General features: G+C 37.8%; 1 non-coding gene across 1 annotated transcript; it reads left to right on the forward strand.

Annotated features, from left to right (window-relative positions):
* The first annotated feature begins 4,836 nt into the window (after window positions 1–4,836).
* On the forward strand, window positions 4,837–4,943 carry LOC111728408. Its single transcript, XR_002775713.1, has one exon. It is a non-coding gene; the product is annotated as a U6 spliceosomal RNA (small nuclear RNA).
* Window positions 4,944–5,641: the final 698 nt, after the last annotated feature.

Consider the following 5,641-nt stretch of genomic DNA (forward strand, 5'->3'; position numbering starts at 1 on the left):
CCAAGCCGATGTAGCTTGCACACCCACTTATGTGTGGGATGTGGACATCTAAGGGTCCTGGCAGGTGTGGGGCAAGGCAGGCTTTTCCACTACCCGCAGAGAAGGAGGAACAAGACCCTGGTAAGTCACTGCTTCTTTCGGACGTTTCAACTACCAGAAGGGAAATCTCTATTCTCCACTCTTGGGGTAATGGTGGTTTTTTCATTTGCTCTTTCTCTTCCGTCTCTGACTTAAGCAAAAGAAAAAAAAAAGATTACTCAAAAACTGTCTTTCCAAAAGAAAGAGGAAAAAAACAGTATTTGCATAACCCCAAGTGACTGTGCTACAAAAGTAGAGGATTTTATACCCCAGCAATCAACTAGTATTTATTAGTAATGTGTTTATGTCTCTGTGCAGTAACAATAGGCATTAGCACAAAGGGAGAGTGTCGGGGAGGATTAGATTGGATTCTTTGTGTTTAAATGTAAAAAGCATACAAACATTTGAAAAACATAGAAAAACTCAACAAAACATTTTTTAAATAGAAGGTCTTAGGTAGAAAAAAACATATTCTTGTGCTTTTCCTAGAAAGCACAGCTTTAGGGCGGTTCTAAGCATCTCTGCATCTTGCTTGCTCACACTTGTAGTCACGTCATAAGTAATTTGTATGTTTATTTTGTTGTGTAGATAAACGTGTAACCTCTTCGTCTTATTGTTGATGTAACCTCTGAGCAAGAGTAGCACAGCATGGGGCATCCCCGTGTGCTTGCACTTCGCCTGCCTGTGGCTCCATCCTCTGAGTGGAGGTCGGTCAGGAACCAGCCAGCCTGTCATTATCGGAAGCCACACTCTTCCCCTCTTATGATACGTTACTATGAAGAGAAAACAAAATAGTGACATAATATATTCTATTTTTATCATTTTCCTATTTTTGTAGTGACCTGTTTATGAGATAGTGGTTTTTTTTAGCTAGGGACCCTGTGGCCAGCTCATGTCCAGGTTAACCCACAGCTACTTTTTATTTTTCTTCTCAGTATTCTAAAACCATTCCATTTCAAAACACTTTCAGTCTGGCAGTTCATGGAAATACCGCTGTTTATGTTGGGTGTGGAAGGAAGACAATTTTTTGATGGAATGGTTTGGGAATGTTCAGATATTTATGTGAAAACAAGAATGCAAAGCAAGGGCATGGTGCCGTGGTGTTAGTGAAAGGATGTTTTAGAAGGCTGTGTTCCAGTCAAGAAGAAAAAGATTTGTATTCTAACACTACCAGGATAATAAGTTCCTTTCTTTTTTCTTTAAAGAAGTTGAAGTTGCCAGACACAGTGGCTCACGCTTGTAATCCTAGCACTCTGGAAGCCTGAGGCAAGTGGACTGCTTGAGCTCAGAAGTTCAAGACCAGCCCAGGCATGAATGAAACCCTATCTCTAAACACAGCCAGGCATTGGGGCGGATGCCTATAGTCCCAGCTATTTGGGAGGCTAAGGCAAGAGGATCACTTAAACCTAAGAGTTTGAGGTTGCTGTGAGCTATGATACCAGAGCACTCTACACAGGGCAAGAAAGTGAGACTCTGTCTCAATAAATAAATAAATTGAAGTTTATGGATACTTTGGTGCCAACAGGTGTTGGAAAGTAGGGACCTTAAAGGTTTAACTAGAGAACAGGTGGTTTTAAGGTTATACCTTTAGATAGTTCTCAATGGAAGGGTTTTGAACACTAAGATATATAATTTACAGTTAAGGCTGGAAATAATATTTATTGTAGAGGATGTTCATAAGGCCAGTATGAGTTACAAAGTAATGTAATCTCTCCTTGATTTAAACACACATACACCTTTCTGATTTTGACGTTACAGATTTAATACAGTTTATAAAAGATCTTTTTATAATTTTTATTTAGGAAGTGTTGACGGGAGGTGGCCAGGGAGTTGAGGCTGATGTGTATGGGAGGATAGGATGAGGAAGGGAGGCTCCTGAGGGGAGGGGAAGGGGTGGCTCCCAAGAGGACTGAGCAGTGACCACACCAGAGACAGGCTGCAGCTCTGTTTATCTTTTTGTGCTGCTTCCGATGACTGATGACTTCTTGCTAATGTTTGGAAAAAAGTTCACAGCACTTTTCTATATCTCTTTCACATTGTTTTGCTGCTATTGGAAAATCAGTTTTTTATTTTACGTTGTCATATACTGCCATGTTCTAGTTTTAATTCTCTTGTAGAACGCTGTATTACAGATGCCCTTTTTTGTAGTTTTATCAATTTTGACTTAATGTGATTACTGTTCTATTCCAAAAAAGTTCCCATCTCACAATTCCTCATGCTTCACTTAACCATGTGTAGACCTGACAGTCAAGCTCTATTTCCTCTGGCAAACAGACATGTGAGGGAGAACTACACGGGCTCGGTGGGGTTTGTCACCTCGATCACTGGCCTGAGAACCACATAGGTGTCTTTGAAAACTAAGCTGTGTCTGTTTCCTTTTACCTGCATCTGTTATGTTGGACTCTTCATTTGATATGGGATGTATCATCATAATTTTTACAGCTGTATCATTCTCTGTGTGTAGCTATGAAAGCTGCATTTATTGTTATTATTATTGTTGTTGTTGTTATAACTAGTATCTCTTATGTGCCACTGTGGTGCTGTGCCCGTAGGACTGTGTCATTCAGGATGATTGTAATAGCTTCTGGAATTCGTTCAAGTTTAGGGAGTGTTTAATCCGTTATGTACTAGTGTTCTGTTTGTTGATGTTTTGTTAATTACAGCCTACTGCTAATTTAAAGAGTCTCTAAATCTTACTGAACCCATCTCACAGTGCTGTATGCCAAAGAGCTGCCTAGCAAGCTGCCAAACCCAAAGATTTTGTACCCATTTGTGGGCCCACACAGTCCACTCCCTGCCACCACCCCCTGTGAACAATGCTTACACTTACCTCACCCATTCTGGCTGTAGCATCTGTATCTGAACTGCACAGGGTCTTTGTGGGATGGTTTGTCTGTAGTGATGGGATAAGGGCATGTGGCTTAGATGTTGTGTGTTTCAAAAGACCAAAGGCTGGGGGCAGGTCCATAGGGCACAGCCATGTCTCTGTCCTGTGATACACAAGTCTATGAGGGTCTCTGGTTGGTGGGCAGTTTGGGTCTATGTGTTTGTGTTTGCACGCTGTGGCACTTCCCACCACAGGTATGTAACTGGCATGTGTCCAGCAGAAAACCAAAGATAAGTGTGAAAAGTCTAGAAATAAAACTGGTACCTCCTCAAAAAAAAATAAGTAAATAAAAAGAGTCAAAAGCTTAAGAACATTAAAAAGTTTATCAGGAAAAAAAGTTACAATGAGCTAAGTTTAATTTATTATTAAATAAAGAAAAATCGTTTTATTAACTTAATATAGCCTAAGTGTATGGTATTTTAAAAGTCTACAGTAGTGTATAGTAAGGTCACATTCACTCACCACCCACTCAGTGACTGACCCAGAGCAACTTCTAGTCCCAAAAGCTCCATTCATTGCAACTTCCCTATATATGTGTACCATTTTTTATCTTTTATGCCGTTGTTTTTAAATGAACCTTTTCGGGCAGTGCCTGTAGCTCAAAGGAGTAGGGCGCTGGCCCTATATGCCGGAGGTGGTGGGTTCAAACCCAGCCCTGGCCAAAAACTGCAAAAATAAATAAATAAATAGATAAATGAACCTTTTCTAGGTTTAAATATACAAATACCATTGTGTTACAGTTGCCTTCAGTATTCAGTACAGTAATGTACAAATTTGTAGCCTGGGAGAAAAATAACCTAGGTATGTAGTAGGCTATATTATCTATGTTTGTGTAAGTGCACTCTATGATCAAAATCCCCTAATAATGCATTTTTTAGAATGCCCCTGTTATTAAGTGATGCATGGCTGTAATCGATACTCATATGTTAGACAAACGTTGAATTCTAGGGTGAATCCCACCTAATCATGGTGTATAATCCTTTCTATATGTATTTGTTGAGTTTGGTAATACTTTGGTCAGGATTATTTCCATCTGTCGCCATTAAGGGACATTGATCTAGTGTACTTTGTCATTCTTTTGTCTGCTTTTGGCGTCAGGGTAATCCTGGCTTCACAGAATAAGTGGGGAAGTGTTCCCCCCTCTTATATTTTCTGAGAGATTTTGTGAAGAATTTTCACAATTTTGTTTTTGTTTTAAAAGTATTTGACAGAGTTCATCAGAAAGCCATCCCTAAGCTATCTATTGTAGGGAATTTTAAATTACTAATCCAGTCCCTTTGTTATAAGTCTTTTCACAGGCTTCTGTTTTTTGATTTGGTAATTTTAAGTAGTTTATATCTTTCCAGTAAAAATTTCCATTTCATCTTAGGTAATTAATTTATTAACCTACAATCGTTTATAGATCATTATGATAATCCTTTTTATAAAGTTTGTAGTAACATCTGCTCTCTTATTCATGATTTTAGTAGTTTGCATTTTCTCTCTTTCCTTATTTTTGGTCAGTATATCCGAACCTTTCTCAATTTTGTTGATCTTTTCAAAGGCTAAATTTAGATAAATTGATTACTGTTTGTCTATTCTCTAGCCGACTTATACCTACTCTAATAGTTATTTCCTTTCTTCTGCTTGATTTATGTTTAGTTTGCTCTTGTTTCCCCCACTGAATTTGACAAATTCAGTTAAAACTGTCACAAATAAATGATAAAAGAGAAATTTAAATGTTACAAAAAACTTTTTTTCTTATCCATTATTTATTCTTTTTTTTTTCTTTTTTATTGTTTGGGACTCATTGAGGGTACAAAAAATTAGATTATACTGAGGTTATACTGATTGCATTTGTTAGGTAAAATCTCTTTTATAATTGTGTTACAGTGCTCGCTTCAGCAGCACATATACTAAAATTGGAACGATACAGAGAAGATTAGCATGGCCCCTGAGCAAGGATGACATGCAAATTCGTGAAGCATTCCATATAATTGTGTTACACCCCTAAGAGGTATGCTATACACCATAACACTCCACCCACTCCCTCCTCCCCTCTTCCTGCTCCGTTCTTCCCCTACCCCCCACCTTGTATTAGCTCATCTACTACCTTCCTATTAGCATTGAGTACATTGTATTCTAGCTTCTCTACATTCTTGTGATGCTTTACTAAGAAGAATGTGTTCCACTTAATCCAGGTTAATACAAAAGATGTAATGTCTCCAACTGGGCTGGGTTGGGTGGGTCCCTCAAGGTCTGGAACTCTTTGCCAGCCTGAGCAGACATAAGATCCCACTTCCGCCAAATAGAGAAAAAAAAATACTATAAATCAAAGCAAAACAAACAAACAAACAAAAAACTATAAGGGATACAATTGGGGGAAAAAGAATAACAGTGCAGAAAAACTAGCAAAAATGAAGCCCTTATTAAAAAAGGCAACAGTGAAAAATTATAATTACATGAGAAGAAAGAAAAAGAGAAATATAAGAGGGAAATAGTTGAAAAAATATTTTTAAAAAGAAAAAACTATATATATGTATATGTGTGTATGTGATATATATATGTATATTTATCAAGATATATATATATATACACACACACATGTATATATGTATATCTTGCTGTATATTACCTGGGCAACAGGTGAACTTCTGTGGTATGAGATGCTAATCACTATGCTGATACAACTGTGTA

This window comes from Otolemur garnettii, unplaced genomic scaffold (assembly GCF_000181295.1).
Source record: "Otolemur garnettii isolate 467f Iridium unplaced genomic scaffold, OtoGar3 scaffold00155, whole genome shotgun sequence".
Classification (NCBI taxonomy): Eukaryota; Metazoa; Chordata; class Mammalia; order Primates; family Galagidae; genus Otolemur; species Otolemur garnettii.